This window comes from Hypomesus transpacificus, unplaced genomic scaffold (genome assembly GCF_021917145.1).
Source record: "Hypomesus transpacificus isolate Combined female unplaced genomic scaffold, fHypTra1 scaffold_111, whole genome shotgun sequence".
Taxonomy (NCBI): domain Eukaryota; kingdom Metazoa; phylum Chordata; class Actinopteri; order Osmeriformes; family Osmeridae; genus Hypomesus; species Hypomesus transpacificus.
Window position 1 is genome coordinate 125,063 of NW_025813699.1, and position 18,689 is coordinate 143,751.

Consider the following 18,689-nt stretch of genomic DNA (forward strand, 5'->3'; position numbering starts at 1 on the left):
AGTTGGAGTACAGTGGCTCGATAGGGCTGTGGTACGAGGAGCTGTTCATGCACCTCATCATTCTTCCTTGCTACCTGATACCCCCATTTCGCAGTAAGCTGGGGGTTAGTGTAAGTAGGGCTGGTCCTATCCCCTAGGACACGTGTCAAACTCAAGGCCCGCGGGCCAGATGTGGCCCGCCATGTCATTTTATGTGGCCCGCGAGAGCTTAAAAGTTTTGAGTGTCTAAAAATAAATACCAAACAATAAATTAAGTGCGTGCTTTGACCAAAAACTAAATTTCTCACAATGCCTTTCTACGACGCTAGCCGCGGCAGTGTCCATGGCAACGAGTGGAATTTAGATATAAATAATGATCCCAAAATGTCCAGAAAAAGAAAGGTTGAAGCAGACGGACGACTGTTTCAAGATAGATGGGAAGGCGAATACTTGTTTGTGCTTCAGGGAGAAAGACCGGTACGTCTTTTGTGTTATGAGGCGATGTCGGTTGTCAAAGAGTACAATCTGCGTCGACATTTTGACACCAAACATGGAGCTAAGTACGCTAAAGCTAGCCTTCAAGAAAAGCAACAAATTGCCAAAGAATTAAAAGGCAAACTGCGGTCGCAGCAGAGTTTGTTCATTAAATCCACAGCCAAAAACGAGGCCGTGGTGAAAGCTAGCTTCATTGTGGCTGAAGAAATTGCCCTTGCTTCCAAGTCTTTTTCAGAGGGGGCGTTTTTGAAGCAGTGCATGCTGAAAGTCTGTGAGCAGGTGTGTCCCGACCAGTTACAGACTTTTAAAAATTTCAGTTTTTTTAAGAAACACCATCGCCGACCGAGTGAAGGAACTAGCAGAAAATCTTACAACACAGCTGGCCGAGGAGACACGCAGCTACACAGCTTTTTCATTAGCTGTTGATGAAAGCACAGATAACACGGACACAGCGCAGTTATCAATTTTTATTAGAGGCGTAAAGTCGGATCTCTCTATCGCTGAGGAGCTGTTGGATGTGGCTGCAATGCATGGGACCACGAAGGGACAGGACATTTTTGATACGGTGGAGGAGTCCGTAAGTAAAAATGCATTGCAGTGGGAAAACTTGGTAGGATTAACTACAGACGGTGCACCGGCAATGTGTGGAGGAAAAGTGGGCTTGGTTGGACTAATGAAGGAGAAAATGCAAAAAATGAACTGTCACACGCCTCTGATCACGTATCATTGCATAATACATCAAGAAGCTTTGTGTGGGAAGGTGCTGGGGATGGAGGACATTGTGACCACAGTCATGAAAACAGTTAACTTCATCCGGGCGCGTGGCCTGAATCACCGTCAGTTCCAGCAGTTTTTGCTGGAGATGGGCTCGGAACACGGGGATGTGCTGTACCATACAGAAGTGCGGTGGCTGAGTAGGAGCAAAGTCCTCAAGCGATTTTTTGAGCTCAGGGAAGACATTGCTCTTTTAATGCAGAGTAAAGGGTAACCCATGTCTGAACTATCAGATCCAAAGTGGATGTGTGACTTTGCTGTGTTGTGTGACATAACCGACCATCTCGCCCAGCTGAATCAGAAGCTGCAGGGACGCAAACAAGTCATCACGCAGATGTCCGACACGATCACGGCTTTCCAGCGTAAAATAGACTTATGGATGTGGCAAGTGAAACAGGACAATCTTGTCCACTTTCCTGTTTGTCAGAGCATGTCAGCTTCATTTCCCGAGACTTTTTCATGTGCTCAGTTGGCTACCAAACTGAGCTGGTTAAAGACTGAGTTTGATCGGCGCTTCTCTGACTTCAGAGCACAACAGTCTGGCTTTGACATCTTTGCCAATCCTTTCACCACCAATGTCTGCACTGCACCCCAACACCTTCACATGGATCTAATTGAGCTTCAAAGCAACAGTGGCCTGAGAGCAAAGTTCCAGGATGCTGCAATCCAGGACTTTTACCGTCTGCTGCCCTCTGGTTTGATGCCACAGCTACGACTTCATGCTGCCCGTGTTCTGTCCATGTTTGGGAGCACCTATCTGTGCGAACAGTTTTTTTCCATAATGAATCTGAACAAAAACAAGCACAGATCACGCCTCACGGATGACAACCTCCATGCTGTTCTACGGATTGCCTCAGCACAGGACCTAAAACCAGACATTGACACACTGGCAATGGGAAAACGGTGTCGGACATCTGGTCAGAAAACACACAAGTACACATTTTTTTTTTTACTTAATTAAAATATAATAAAATGTAATTCAACCAAGAAGAAAAACAGTTAAACTGTGTGCAATTTAATGATTGTGCTTGCATTTTGTTTTGTGTTTATCATTTTCAGAACATAATCAATCGATAGTAGAGAGAGAATCCACTTGGAGTGTTCAAGGACAGGCAGCATCTCCTCATCAAAAAACTTGACCAATATAGTTGTGAACTGAGTCAATCTTTATTTTGGTATTTTTAGTTGATTACATATTATTTATGTGTAGCTGCTGTTGTAATTATTTAATGTTTTCTGGTCTAATGTGTGTATGCAGAAAAATTGTTGTCATCAAACCATCAGTTGGATGCAAGGCTGTGTGCAGCCTTTTTTTGTAAAATGCTACGTGTCATACATGTTCTTTGCAATTCAGTTTTATGTTATTTTTCTTTATTCACTTGGACAGTTTGATCCTTCATTAATGGAGTTATGTGGGTTTTCATAAGCTGACAACATTTAAAAGGATTTATGTTAGAGCAACAAGCAAACATATGTTTTCTATGCAACTGTAATTGTCACTTGAATAAGTTATAATAAATAATGAGTTATTTAACATTAAGGAGTAGTTACATTTATTTTACATTACATTCGATTACATTTAGTTACAGTCATAAGTTACATCTGGCCCTTTGAGGACAGCCATTATGCTGATGTGGCCCGCGGTGAAAATGAGTTTGACACCCCTGCCCTAGGACAACTCCCTCTAACACCTGCACATTTCGTAAGGCATTAGTAAGAGTGGGATCTTGTAACTGGGCCGTACCATACTGGCCTGTGAGAGGGAGAAGTTCTTTGGTGCCTTGGACATCTTCCTCACTGGAGATCGGAGCGCTTTCCTGGGCCATGTCCTCTTCTCCCATGTCTGGACCCGTCTCTGTGTCAGCCTGGGCACCTGCTATCCCTGCAAGAGCGCAGGCTGGAGTGAGGGATTCTAAGGGTTGCACTGGAGTATTCTCAGTACGAGTCCTACCTCTCCGCTTCTGGGGTACTCGGACTAGCCTCTCCTGAGTCTCCCTCCACAGCGGATGAAAGGCCGGGAAGTCCCGTCCAATTAGGACAGGAACGGGAATCAACCACGCCCACCTCAGTGAGCATGGTTCCCCGGGTAGTGGTTATGGTGAGTTCCGTGAGGGGGTAATCTCTGGTGTCTCCATGGACACAGGAAACTGGGAGGACTTTCCCTGGTGCCAAACACGATGGACCCACCAGGTCCTTGCGCACCAGGGTGGCCCGGCTACCTGAATCTAGCAAGGCCTCCACATCATGGTGATTCACAGTCACCGGGCAGGTGGGCGGTCGATCTGGGGTGCCATCGGTGAGTCCCACGAGTGAGGCAAAACGATGGGCGGGTGTTGCGCTGGAGGACTCTGCAGTGGGCATAGGCTCATCCGCCGGTTTCCCACACTGCCAGGAGAGGTGTCGCATCTCCCCACACCGGTAGCACTGTCTGGTTTCAGTTTCTCGGCAAATCCACCCTGGGCCTGGCTGGTTTCTGGCTCCCCCGGGAGCCAGGATAGCTCCTGAAGAGGCTGGGTTGGAAACCTTGGGGTCCTTTGGACGGGCTCCTCCCGTCTGTGGCTGGGACGCACTCCGGGGTTCCTTTCTGGTGGCCCGAAGCATCTTCGTTGTGGCTTGGTACTTTTCTACAGCTTCCACGGTTAGATCAGCTGTGGTCAAGTCCTGTTGACTGATGAATCGTTTTGCCTCGTAAGGCAGGGCCCGTAAGTAATGATCCACCACAATAGCCTCCACTACAGCAGGCGCCGAATTCTTCTCCGGTTCCAGCCATTTCCGCGTGATCCGGGCAAGTTCTTGCATCTGCGCACGAGGAGGCTGGTCTGGTTGGAAGGTCCAGCTGTGGAAACGCTGGGCCATACCAAACTTGGTGAGCTCTGAGGTTCGGCTGAGGATCTCCGTCTTCAGCGCATCGTAGTCTGTCGCCTGGTCTGGTCCCAGGTCCCGAATCGCACTCAGCGATTCCCCCGTTAGGAAGGGGGCTAACAGTCCGACCCACTGTTCCCTGAGCCAGGCTTCCCTAGTGGCCGTGGCTTCAAAAGCATGCAGGTACGCCTCAACGTCATCCGTGGCCCCCATCTTGGGGATAAAGTCACTCGCCTTTATCGGTTGGACGTTCCGGGCGGCCATCTGTCTCTGCAGCTGTAAGTCCTCTTCCTTCAGAAGGTTGGCTTTCTTTTGCTCCTCAACGAGAGCCGAACTAACTTGCATCTGGGCTTGCTGGGCAGCAACAAGGGCTCTCAAAATGGCCTCCATCGGGTTGGGGGGGCCTAGGGCCAGTTGGGAAAATTTAAGAATCAAATTGTCAGGGTCCTCCTCCGACATGCACTAATACCGCTTGAGCCGTGCCCGCATTCTCCACCATATGTGATGCCACGAGAGGCTACACAGCCCTCAGCGGGACGGCTCAAAATAGTGCGAGGACACCGGGGTTGAACGAAAACAAGGGGTTTATTACTGATCCTCAGAATTAACAAAAAACGTTCAACTCTTGCATACGATGACAGAAAAACGTATACCGCTTCTTCCTTCTGCAGGAATCCTTCTCCTCACCCCACACCGACTGTGGCTCTCCCTCTTTAACCGAACCCTTTCGGTCATTAGGGTCTAATCAGTCCCAGGTGTGCGGGAATGCCCCGCTTTGAGGGAGGGATGGAGCTCTCGACTCCCCCAGCAGAGGGAGCTATAGCTGCTCAGGGCTGCAGCCAACCTCCGGGGAATGTAGCACCCCTCCAGGACCCAGCCTCTCGTGACGTCACACCTGTTATTGTATTAGTCTATAATTATATTTAAATTAAGTTAACTAGTGATTTTTGTTGTTTGTATTCTTCCCCGGGCTAGCTAAACTGCACATGTCTGTTGATTCAATAGTGATTGCTGCCTTTGCTCACGTTTGTATTTTAAGTGCATTATTATGTAGAAGTAGTTTTAATTAATAAATGGGTTTATTTTTATTATTTGCTACAGAATGCTTAGCCTATCAAGATCAAATGAAGCAGACGGTGTACATGCTTTCGAGTACCTTAATCGATAGGCTACTGACCATTTACAATATGTTGTTATGTCAATTATTAATTGGCAGAATTTATGCCATTTAGAACATACTTTATGAGTGGAAGGTCTCTTTAAGTAGCCTAACCTTATTGCTTTAGGGGAAATAGGACCAAAATATGTGCAATATTACGTTAGCTATTAGCAGGGCTGGGCGGTATGACGGTATATACCGTGCGACGGTAGAAATGTGTCTACCGGGAGAGATTTGGCTATACCGTTTCAACCACGGTATACCTTTTACATTTTTATGTATATATGTATTTTGTATAAGCGGACCACATTCTGCCGATGCTAATTAATTATGTATTTGATTACCCATTCCGCAGGTAACCAATTAGATTTGTTGTTCAAGTTTCATGTCTCGTGCTGTTAAATTATTGTTGTAAAATTACACTGGTGGCGTTGCTAGCATTCTTGATCTAGGATGACAATTGAAGGCTAATTACTTACTGAGAGTGAGGTCATGCTGGGAAATATTAAACTGAGGCTTTAATGTATCGACCAAGCTTTAACGAGGTTGATACGCCAAAACTGAAGTTAGATATGGATAGTAAAACTCAGACTGATCGCTTTCGTTCATTTTGAAATTTTCGTCGGAGGGCAATACGGATCTGTATTGAGCTGTGAGTAGGTCACCACGCGGATGGCATGACAGCGCATCAGCCAATCGGAACGCTCGTACTGTTGTTGCCTTATAGCCAGTATATAACCATGTTGATTTAACTTTTTTGAGTCTTTCGTTTTTAACTCTAGTGTTGTCTCATGTGAGGCAGTTGTTTTTGTTTGTAATAAATAATCGAGTGTGATGATGAAGTACAGTATGGTGATTTTGTACCATTTCTTAATTGAATTTACAGAACAATTACTACACTGTAATAGTATACCCTCCTACCTCCTCTCCCCTGGTAACTTTCCGGCGCAACCTCCGCTCCCTATCCCCATCCCCCTCCCATTTCTCCTCTCTTTCAACATCCTCCCTCCCTCCCATTGACGAATTCTCGTCCCACCCCACTAACACTGCCACCGACACCTTGTTAACCACTTTAACTGCATCACTTGACTCTCTCTGTCCCTTGTCAACAAAGCCTGCACGATCTTCTCCCTCCTGCCCGTGGCTTATGGATGTTATTTGTGAAGAACGGTCCACCCTTCGAGCAACTGAGAGGAGATGGCGCAAGTCCAAAGACGGTCTGGACCTTGATAAGTCCTCCTTAAATCCTTCTCTTCTCACATAACTGGTGCTAAAACCCTCTACTTTCTTAACAAAATTAACTCTGCTTCAAACCCCCACAAACTTTTCTCTACCTTCTCCACCCTTCTTAACCCACCTCCCCCACCCCCTCCCTCCACCCTGACAGCAGACGACTTCTCCTCCTTCTTTGAGAAAAAAGTCGCCGACATTAGCAGTCGGTTCCCTAAACCCACCTTTCCTACCCTCTCACCCTCCATGACTGACCCAACTAAATGTCTAAACTCTTTCTCTCCTCTGTCCGAGGCAGAGCTCTCTGACCTCATTCTCTCTCATCGCCCCACCTCCTGTCCCCTTGAGCCTGTCCCTTCCCCTCTCTTTCAAACCATCTCCCCCTCTATCATAACTTTTCTGCTCCATGTTCTAAACTCCTCTCTTACCTCTGGCACCTACCCCTCTGCCTTCAAACAGGCCAGAGTTACCCCTCTACTCAAAAAACCCTCCCTTAACCCTGCCGTCCTCCAGAACTACAGACCGGTAGCACTGTTACCCTTCTTCTCTAAAACAATTGAACATGCTGTATCTAACCAACTGTCTAACTTTCTTTCTCAGAACAACCTGCTTGACCCCAACCAATCGGGCTTCAAGACCGGCCATTCCACAGAGACTGCCCTCCTTTCAGTCACCACTGCCCTCCAGTCTGCCAGAGCAGCTTCGAGGTCATCCGTCATCATTCTGCTGGACCTTTCTGCGGCGTTTGATACGGTTAACCACCAGATCCTGCTCTCCAGACTCTCTGAGATGGGGATCACTGGCACTGCACTCCAGTGGATCTCATCCTACCTGTCGGGAAGATCATACCAGGTCTCCTGGGGAGGCAAAGTGTCAGACCCTCGACAGCTCTCCACTGGTGTCCCACAGGGCTCCGTCCTTGGACCCCTCCTCTTCTCTCTGTACACCACCTCACTTGGACCAATCATCACCTCCCATGGCTTCTCCTACCACTGCTACGCTGACGACACGCAGCTGTACCTGTCGTTCCCCCCGACCGATCCGGGGATCTCAGCTAGGATTGAGGCCTGCCTCGCAGACATCTCCGCCTGGATGACCGAGCACCACCTCCAGCTGAACCTTCCCAAAACGGAACTTCTCATCATCCCGGCCAAACTCTCCATCTCCCACGACCTCTCAATCACCCTGGGATCTGCGACGGTGACCCCCTCATCCTCTGCCAGGAACCTTGGGGTTACCATGGATGACGAGCTCTCCCTCACGGCCCACATTGCTGCGGTCTCCCGGTTGTGTAGATTCACCCTCTACAACATCCGGAAGATCAGGAGATACCTGTCTGAGCACTCCACCCAGCTGCTTGTCCAAGCAATGGTCCTCTCCAAGTTGGACTACTGCAACTCGCTGCTCGCCGGTCTCCCAGCATGCGCAACCCGCCCTCTTCAGAGGATTCAGAACGCAGCGGCCCGCCTGGTCTACAATCTACCCAGACGCTCCCACGTTACCCCGCTCCTCATCTCCCTCCACTGGCTACCCATAACGGCCCGCATCAGATTCAAGACCCTGGTACTGACCTTCCGAGCAGTGAACGGGACTGCACCCGACTACATCAAGTCTCTCCTGCAGCCTTACACCCCCACTCGCCACCTACGGTCCTCTTCAGACAACTGCCTGGTGGTCCCACCGCTCAAGACCGCCCGGTCCCAACACAAGCTCTTCTCCTGCCTGGCCCCCCAGTGGTGGAATCACCTCCCCACCTCCATCAGAGACACAGACTGTCTCTCCACCTTCAAGAGAAGGCTCAAGACGCACTTGTTCCGGGAGTACAACGGTACTTAGGAATGGTTTGTTGAACCCAACGCTAGTTTCCTCAAGGATCACAATGACTCTTGCTTAGACTGTTGCTCTTATTGGTTAGTGGTAGCTGATTTAAACTGTTGTATTATATTTAATCCTATTTTTATTGCTTTCCTACAGGTACACTTGCACTTAGAGATTCATGTTGTGTATTGTAATTTGCTTAACTACATGCTCTTATGGTTTCTTCCCTTTAGCACTTATTTTTGGTTGTTCACAATGTGTACTTCTGTTTTTGGCTACCTGCAATGCTTTGGGGCTATCTTGTTGTTATTATCAGAGACCTATGCACTTTGTAAAGCTCTCTCTTGGAAGTCGCTTTGGATAAAAGCGTCTGCTAAATGAATAAATGTAAATGTACTGTGATATAACGTAGCCGTGATATAAAATTACTCATACCGTGATAGGGACTTTGGCCATACTACAAAAAAATCCTAGAGGAAACACCATAAATCTTAATTAAACATTGACTTAGTACAAGTGTGTAACATTTAAATCAGGGGTTTTCAACTGGTTTTGTCCCAGGGAACACCATTCTTACTAGAAAGTAATCCGCGGCCCAATGATGTGCCTGCGCGTGTGCCTGTGTGTGTGTGTGTGTGTGTGTGCGTGCATGTGGATAGAAGGAAGTTTTAACATTTGTTTTTCCACGTTGCTTTTATTTACCTCAAGCAATCCCTGTTTACAACAAGACAAAATATGTGTGCATGGTCAGAGTCATATTTAGATTTGAGACCTTATAGAATTCATCATGAACTTTAAATAAAACCTAAACTGAAAATAAATAAGAACAGATGCCTTATCAAAATGTTGATACATCCCTTTGATGTGTGTACTAAACACACTAAAAACATTATAAAGTAAAGTTATTCATACCTGTCCACCCACTGGTAGTTGGCCTTCTCTACTCCAGCAGCACTGTAGCGACAGGCCAGCCCTTCGTACATGGGCTCCAGTGACTTCTCACACTCTGACTGCAGCAGGACAGGATCATCCAATTTTCGTTCATCACCGCATAAGAACACATGGTGTCGGATGATAGTCACCTTCCTTGCCAGTTTGCGGGTGTGGTACCTTGCAAAAGCTGGGTGAGAGCTTGTTCCTGATGTTGTTACTCTTGGAGGAGACAGTCTACCAGGTAGTGTGAAGACACAGACACTCCGTACCAGCCATCTGTGTCTTCACATCCCCCAAAAGGAGCAGGTGAATCCTCCTACCTCAGAAGCCCAGTGATGGTCTTCTGTCCATACAGGCCAAACTCAGCATCCCTGATGTTCTGCACACTGAGCAGGTAGGCCAGGTGAGCTCTCCCATACTTGAGGTCCATGATGTCCATCACCTGGTTGGTCATGTTGTGGGGAGATTTACAGCTGCGTCTCAGCTCATCCATAACTGTCTTACAGATGTCCTTTGTGTGTCTTACAGATGTCCATCGCTGACATGTTACATCCATCCTTAGAACAGTAGAACAAAAGAACACAAGCATCAGAACAGGCCAGAACGCGACCAAAATAATAAACAAGCATAATAAAACTCAATAATGGCAGATTAATTCTGTGTATCACAAAATTATTCTCCCAAACTGATGGTAAACCTTTAGTTGTGGATGAAGCAGGTGTTACAGCTGCCACTACTGCTGCTGGTGAGACTGAACAAATAGAGAAAAATAGCAATACCATTAAATAATCAATCATCATTTATCTGTAAGTGACCAATATAAGTACGAACGGATGTTCCTTTAGCATACTCACTCAGCTGAGCGTCTAACTTGGAAGACAGACTCAGCATTGCCCTCTCTAGATCCATATCTTCGGTCTGTCACATAAAACAAAGAGCACATTACAATTTTTATGGGAAAATAAATACATAAAAACTACCAAAATTAAGGAAGTGTCCATTTGTTTCATGACTAGATTTGTGTTATGAACAGACCTGGAAGATCAGGGGCAGGCGTTGAGATGACTGAGCTTGAAGCTTGAAGGTGGAAGTGTGCATGCTGTTGGATGGCTTTGCTTTATCAGGTACTGCTGCAGATTGTGCATTTTACTGCGCTACACGCACTTTTTGGCCGTCGTAAAAGCTGCATACCCATCGGCTCTGCTTTTCCAAATCTCCCCCCAGGTGCTTTTAGCCCTGGCACCAAAGCCGACAAGGTTGTCATCCTCATAGGCAACAACGGGTGCAGCAGGTCTTTTTTTAAGGTACATCCGGAGGTCCTCAATATCCTTGAAGCCTTTGGTGTACTCAAGGAAGGACAGAAGGCTGTCCTTACTGTGGCCCGCTGGATTGAACTGCCCGGCTGTCGGCTCCTGCTCTACCTTGTTGATGAGGTACAAGGTGTAGCCTACATCATTTTCCAGCAGCCACATGAAGGACTTCCCTTTGTACTTTCCAAACTGGAGGATGTATACAAATGAATGTAGACTTTTTAGAAAGGTATGAACCAGGGCATGACGCGCAAAGCCAGGCCGACGGGCGCACGTGCATTTCCACTATGCAGCGAGCGAGACAAAACTTCAAACAGAGCTACCGAAATGGGTATCTTATTTTGGCGTCTAAAAAGCCACTCTGCCCGGTGCGCCGTGGTCTGACTTGAATTACAAAAGTGTCCCCAATCGAATCCCATGTTACATGTAACTCTTGAAGTTTGCGGACGATACCACCCTCATTGGGTTCATCTCTGACGGGGACAAGTCTGACTACAGGTGGGAAGCTGACAACCTGGTGACCTGGTGTAGCCAGAACAACTTAGAGCTCAATGCTCTTAAGACAGTGGAGATGGTTGTGGACTTCAGGAAGAACACAGCCCCACTCACCCCCATCACCCTGAGTGACTCCCCAGTCAACACTGTGGAGTCCTTCCGCTTCCTGGGCACCATCCTCTCCCAGGACCTGAAGTGGGAACTGAACATCTGCTCCCTCACCAAAAAAGCACAACAGAGGATGTGCTTCCTACGGCAGCTGAAGAAATTCAACCTGCCAAAGACAATGATGGTGCACTTCTACACAGCCATCATTGAGTCCATCCTCACTTCTTCTATCACCATCTGGTACGCTGCTGCCACTGCCAAGGACAAGAGCAGACTGCAGCGTATCATCCGCACTGCTGAGAAGGTGACCGGCTGCAATCTGCCTTCCCTCGAGGATCTGCACACCTCGAGGTTCCTGAGGCGAGCGAGGAAGATTGTGGTCGACCCCTCCCACCCTGGACACTCCCTGTTCCAGCTACTCCCCTCCGGCAGAAGGCTGCGGTCCATCAAGACCAAAACCTCACGCCACAAGAACAGTTTCTTCCCATCCGCTGTTGGCCTCTTTAACAAGGCCAAGGACTCTCACTGACTTTTAATCACAATCTGCACAATGACACCCTGCACATTGCAATTTGCACTATTGTATCGTTTGCACTATCTGTATTTTTAGGTTAGATTGTTAATTAGGGCTACTTATATTTTATTTTTTATTCCCCTAAGTATTAGCTAGACCCCCCTTGGTATTAGCTAGACTTTGCTCCTTTTGTATAGTTAGTCCACATATTTAAGTTCCAATATTCCTATATGTTTAATGTATGCACCTCCCTGCCAAAGTAAATTCCTTGTTTGTGCAAACATTCATGGCGAATAAAATCCCTTCTGATTCTGATGGAGGCTCATTTCCTCCGACAGAGATGGTGGGGGGATGGGCGCTCATTTTGTCCGACAGAGACGGTGGAGGGATGGGCGCTTATTTCGTCCGAACGAGTTGCAGGGGTGGGGGAAGGGCACTCATTTCCTCCGACAGAGACGGTGGGGGGATGGGCGCTAATTTCGTTCGACCGAGTTGCAGGAATGGGAGATGGGCGCTCATTTCGCCTGACAGAGACTGTTAAGATGATATTCTGTCGGAGGATGGGCCAAGGAACGCACCACAATGGAAAAGAGTTGACTTCGTTTATTAATCGAGCTGCTCGGATCAGGTCACCACGACAGGCAAAGTGGTTGGCATGACTGACAAACATGTCTCTCAGATGAACATTATATGTATGAGCTGGACCATACAAATATAGTGCAATGTGTTGTTCTCTGGCCTCCCAATTACCTACCTAAAAAACTTACAGCGGGTGCAAATTGCTGCTGCTAGACTATTGACTAAAACTAGAAAGTTTGATCATATAACATTGACTCTTATCTCTTTACACTGGCTCCCTATCCAAGCCAGAGCTGATTTCAAAGTTCTACTACTAACTTACAAATCTCTGCATGGATTGGCACCACTGTATCTCTCCGGTCTCCTTGCACCCTATTGCCCCGCAAGGACTCTAAGATCTCAAAATGCCGGCTATCTGGTAATACCCAAAGTTAAGAAAAAAACTGCTGGAGGTAGGGCGTTCTCATATAGAGCACCTCTTCTTTGGAACAAATTACCCATCTCAATTAAGGAAGCTGATACTGTCTCGACATTTAAAACTAGATTAAAAACGTTCTTGTTTAGTCAATTCTATGATTGTTAAAGGGAAGTATGTGTGTACTTTCTATGTAAACCTGGGGTGTGTGCTTGCCTATGTGTGTATCACATGTAACTTTTAAATTTTAATTATAGCTTATGTTCACATTGCCCAGCTAGATGTTACAAATAAAGTAAACCTGTTACTGTATATTGTTAGTATTATTATTATTATAGTTCCGTTGCTGTATATTGTTACTGTTATAGTTTTTATTACTAGTTGGAGACAACGGGGGACTGGTTGTTTTCATCCTTATTCGTATAAGTATAACCTACTTTAGAGTTCTTTCCCCTGGAACAGATTTCATGTTCCAACTGAGGGGGGCTGTCGTTGTTTTGGTGTGTGGGGCTGCATCAAATACCCTTTTTGCTCTGTTAAATTGCTGCACTAGTCCACACTTGACCGGTGGGGATCTCATTCTATTATGACTGTAACTGTTAGCTGCTCCTGGCATTCTCTAATCCCTGCTCTCCTCTCTGTCCCCCCCCCACACATTCCCTGTGGTGTGGGGGGTTTGAGCTGTCAGGACCTGCTTGGTCGTCGGTCTGCCAACGCTGAACCAGGTCGTCACCCGGAATCCAGTCTCCATGACGGCCAACAGCGAGTTTCCCGGTCCCATCCAACGTCTATAAAGCCGAACAATGGATTTTGGTGTTTCAAAACCCATTGACACTGTATGACTATGTTTAGCTTGTGTTCTGCTCCTCTCTCTTACCAACCGTCTCTGGAGGAGGGGATCCCTCTCTGAATTGCTCCTCCCAAGGTTTCTTCCATTTTTTCTCCCGGTGGGAGTTTTTCTGGGAGTTTTTCCTTGTCTTCCTTGAGGGTTTAGGTTGGTTAGGGGCAGTTCTATGGGCGCATGTGAAGCCCTCTGTGAAATGCTTGCGTGTAAAAAGGGCTATACAAATAAATTTGATTTGATTTGATTTGATATAGTAACCACCAAAACATATCCTTAAACGGTAGACATTCCACAACTTAAGGCATAGGAAGAACAACACACAGGTGGTGCAGTCATCACTCATCGTTTGTACTATTTTCTGCATGTTGCTCCTTCCAAAGGTTAAAGTGCACATTCTCCTATCTATATGTTTGTTGTCCGAGACCTGCTGCTTGACCTCTCGACCACAGCAAGAGACAACCTCACACATGTATAGAAAACCCGCGTATCAGTCCCCCCACTTCTGTCTTTGGAAATGGTTTTACCATTTTCAACACACTAAATCACTGAACAAATGTCTGATAAGCCTGCACCCCTTTAATCAATCTGGAATCAACTTGAATTCCCATCACAATTACCAATGATGCATGAGTTATCAGTCACCTGTAACCTATACTCGCACAACCAAAACCCCACTCCACACTTGGCAAAGAATGAGTAAAGAGCATGCGGCTAATCTACACTACACTCCACACAGACACTCACTTGGTCAAAACCCCTCTTATCATACGGGTAAAATTCCAAGCGTCATCTCCGTGTGACAATTCTAAGGTTACAACACTCTTATGCTAAATATACATAACACTCAATTCAATTTTTAATATGATTCCTTTTTACATTCCTAATGGGAGGAAGGCTCTGAACTTATGAATCTAAATTAACATCACACACAAACAAGTTTCAAGAAAGAGGATGTCTTCATCCGAGATTCAGCCGAACTCGAATTCCTCTTTAGGTATGGCCTCTCCTTCTCCATTTGTTCAACTCAGTTTACCCATAATTAGACATTTCATGGCATGCAACTCTATCTTTCCTAATCAACATTGTCGATGGAGTCAATTGATGAGGATGAGTCTTCAGAAGAAGTATCAGAACGTCCTCTAATAGATTTGATGTTAACCGCTATATTTCCTGTGGTTATGACCGGCATGTTAGTGATGGAGTGCAGAGATCTCACCATAAGTGCTCGAAATATTGGAAAGCAGCAACCCATGATCACTACAACAATCATGATTACCAGAAACACTGGTGCCAAGATGCCTACAATCCATGTCACTAGAGAATTGCCCTTGAACATGTTAGCTACGACGTCCAAGATCTGATTATTATGATATCCTCCTAACATTTTGGCATCCCGATTGGTCCTAACAATATTCTCCTGTATGTCTTGTTGGAGCCTCGAAAGTGGTTCTTAGTGGAGCAAGAATTAACAGGCTTGGAGTCAGGAGATTGATTGCAAAAGCTTCGTCTTTATTTGCCAGGTAGGTTGGAACCATACGCAGAGCTTCTCTAGCCAGAGAAGTCTCTCATACGCCGAGCCTCCCTAGCCAGGGAAGTCTCTCATACGCCGAGCCTCCCTAGCCAGGGAAGTCCCCCATGTATTCAATAGACAAGAACTTTTATACAGTCTTACTACATCACACACACATCTGTTTTCCATCACCAGACACCCACACAGTTAGTTCAAGATAAACAGATATCATCCCTCACGTGGCTATTTTTACACAACTCGTGGTTCCAACGAGCAACATTTCCCCATCAGGTCATCCTGACCTGACTTCCTCTCTGGAAAGAACATTCTAACGGGAGGGGGAGAGTGACTCTCCCAGCTCCCTCTTTCCCCACTGAGTGTGGGGACAAACAATCTTCCTCTCCTCATCTGACTCCTTACATGGGGATAAACACTCTTCCTATCCTCATCTGCCCCCGTCCTAGCTGACTCCTCTCTTGAGGTCACAAGGTCACAAAAACCCCAACAGGAAATCCCCAACATACCCCCCTTTGTGGACATCCCTGTCCACACTACTTCCCCCAATATCTATCTTTTTGTGTAGCCCGTAAAACATTTAAACATTGAAAAAAACAAACCCTCTCAGAACCAATTTCCTTAAATTTTTTACTAGTAGGTGAGTATATAGTAGGAAAGTAAGCTAGTGTTTGTCTGTACTGAAGCTGTCCAGATTCATGTTGTGTAAACAAGGTCCCCAGTCTGAAGGAAACCTTGGCTCAGTCTACTCATATGGTTGTAAGCCTGCAATATGTGTGAGTATGTAACCTTCCTTTGGCTAGATAAGTACCCCCTGAACCTCAAACACAGTTTCACAAAAACACGATGGTATATGATCAAACATCAAGTCCACACAAAGTTTACAACAACATATGCAGTTCTCAAATATCTGTTCAGAATTGCCTTTGTTCCTCTGTGTCATCAGATCCTGGAGTAAAACTCCCCCTGGCTTGTTAGGCCACGTTCTTTAAAAGGGGGAGAAACCATGGATGGTTTAACAGAAATGGGTTTGGGAGGGCAGTCCTCCACAAACCTACACTGATTAATGCACAAATCACTGAGTCACATATACATCACTCAATTATACATAATAAAACAAAAATTAAACTCATAAAACAAACAAAATTATGTGCTTGGTATACTCATTGGGCGATGTTCCACGGCCTCGAAGCGGCTCGATTGATTTGGCATCGCCCGGTGTGGCCTGGTTAGGAACATCACTCAGCCACTTTGACCCTCCTCTTCCTGCCCTCCCTTGCTCCCCGCCGGGGCAGGGTACAAGTCCGGGGCAGAAGGCCTGTTCTTAAACAGAGAAAAAACATTTGAGTCGTCCGACTCCTGCACCTTAACTACAATGGGGCAGGCATAGTGGGTTTTGACACGAGACCGGAAGATGGGTATGCAACAGCAGAGAATCAATGCAATGGCCAATAAGGTCAGCAGCACTGCTATCCCTATTCTTACCCAGCTAAATCCCCAATCCCCCAAGCTCTCTCTCATCATCTCAAACCATTCAGTTTTGTGTCCAGCATTATCCTTCACCTCCTGCCTCAGTGCCTTTAAGTCAGTCATAGCTTGTGCAAATCTTCCTGTAGGGGCAGTGTTGTTCGGTATGAATGTGCAACATACCTGACCAATCAGAGTGCAAACCCCCCCACGCTCCGCCAGCAGCCAGTCCAATACCTGTCGATTCTGCTAGGTCATTGCTGATGTTGCTGACAGCTGCTGGCCCAGGGCGGTGAGAGCCTCGTCTGTATAGTTAATGAAGCGCTGCTGGTTATAGTACAGGTAATTAATCCATTCAGTGTTCTTATTTACCGTTATCCAGGGTAAGATGGACTCAAACCCCGACGCCACCTCATTCCTTGCTTTAAAATCATTGGGCACCCCCCTTGGCTGACCTATGGCATCGATCGTTACATCAGACTTGAAAGCCCGCCTCTTGCGGGGAGCCTCCTCGAGGTTTTCTGTGGTTTGGTTTAGTTTGGAGTGGATCACCTGGGTGACGGCATGTGCTATTCATATTGCAATGAACTCTGCTTTGCTCCCCCCTTCTCCTAAAACATCTCGCGTCAGCCCACTTACCTCTCCCTCACCGAGCAGTTTGCTCGGGAAGAGGATTCTGCTGTGTGGGTGTGGGGTCTATGGGGTCTGCCAGGATCGTCCCCTGCTCGCTCAGCTGCACGTCTTTTAGCGGCTGCACGAGTGGGGCTGTTGGAGGTCGATGGTCTCTGGTGCTGGCCCTTTTTGGTGAACCTTCCCTGGCTCGACCCCTGGCTCTGGATCTGGTTTTACCTTCTCCTGGAATTAGATACAGTCCAGGAGCAGGATACTTCTGTGTTCAGGGGAGAGTCTTATTGACTCTGTCATCATAATGGAGGTGAGTTTTATAGAAACCGGGACAGAGAGATGGATATACAGTCATAACAGCTTCAAGCTTAGGATGTTTAGTCTAGTCATAGCTTTTGTGAAACTCCATCAGAAACAATGTGGATGTAGGCATACATCACCAAACCCTATTTTCCTCTGCTACTCGCCAGTTGTTCTCCATGCATGGGCAGTGGACTCTGGGAGGTGTTAACTCAGAGCCAACAAACATCGTTAATGTCATCAATAAACCCTGGTTCTATCAACCTAAACCACCTAGGCATTTATCAACAACTACTTTAGTTTCACATTTCAAATGACAATACTGCTGTTGCATCCACCTCATGTGTCCCCGTTTCACTCACCCCCCTTCTTCCCAGTTGGAACGCAACCAGGAAGGGATTGTTGTTATTCGGCGGCTGAGTTTCATTTTCTGATCCCTCAGCAGGGAGCAGTGGTTGAGTGACTGTTTGCCGTTGTCCAGGGTGGCTTGGTAACTTCGAGCCCTGGATTTGGTCCTTGGTCTTAAGCACAACCTTGACTTCTGAGGCACGAGCAGGAAGCTCTCAATCCTCAGTCTCAGGCCCAGTCGGAGGCTGAGAGTTAACCAACGTCATTCGTGTGCTTTGCCTTTAGGACAGCACTGTCCTGTACTGTATCAGGGAAATCAGAGTCAATAGTTGTTATAGGTGTGACCAAGTTTGATGTGGGATTTATAACGGTGCTTCCAGATGGACCACATGGTTGACCCTTCAAACTGTTTTGTGGTCATCGTTGCTCGTGACCCTGTGTTCAGGCAGTGTCTCTACATGGGGGTGTTGACTTTTCCCCCGGTCGCCTTTACTGGAGACTCGACCACCAGGCTGGATACTGATTGGTTTCTCCGAGGCTCGTTCTCTCCTCCTTCTCCTCCCCTAACTTCCTACAAAACATCTTTAACAAAAACTTCACCATAATCTAAAGTTAGACTATCAAAATTATAAATGTTACTACTTAGGGTGTGCTTTACTTGTTTATCAACTAAATTATCAATTTAAAATTGCCTCTGTCTCTGAGACCATAGTCCAAATTTTTCCTATCCCCCTTCCCCCCATCGCATAGATCATATCTATGCGATTCCTAAGGGATAGAAAAAATATGTTAGTCAGTGACAACCCAAATTCTTCATATTCCTTCACATATTTCATAATATTTTTACCTCTTCTTTAAATCTCCTAACCCCGTGCCTCTGTCAACCGAAATTTACCCCGTTCAACAAGAT

The 18,689-nt window shown here is 46.5% G+C and overlaps 1 pseudogene; it reads left to right on the forward strand.

Annotated features, from left to right (window-relative positions):
- Positions 1–288: 288 nt before the first annotated feature.
- LOC124487955 lies at positions 289–2,314 on the forward strand (annotated as a pseudogene).
- The last annotated feature ends 16,375 nt before the right edge of the window (positions 2,315–18,689 follow it).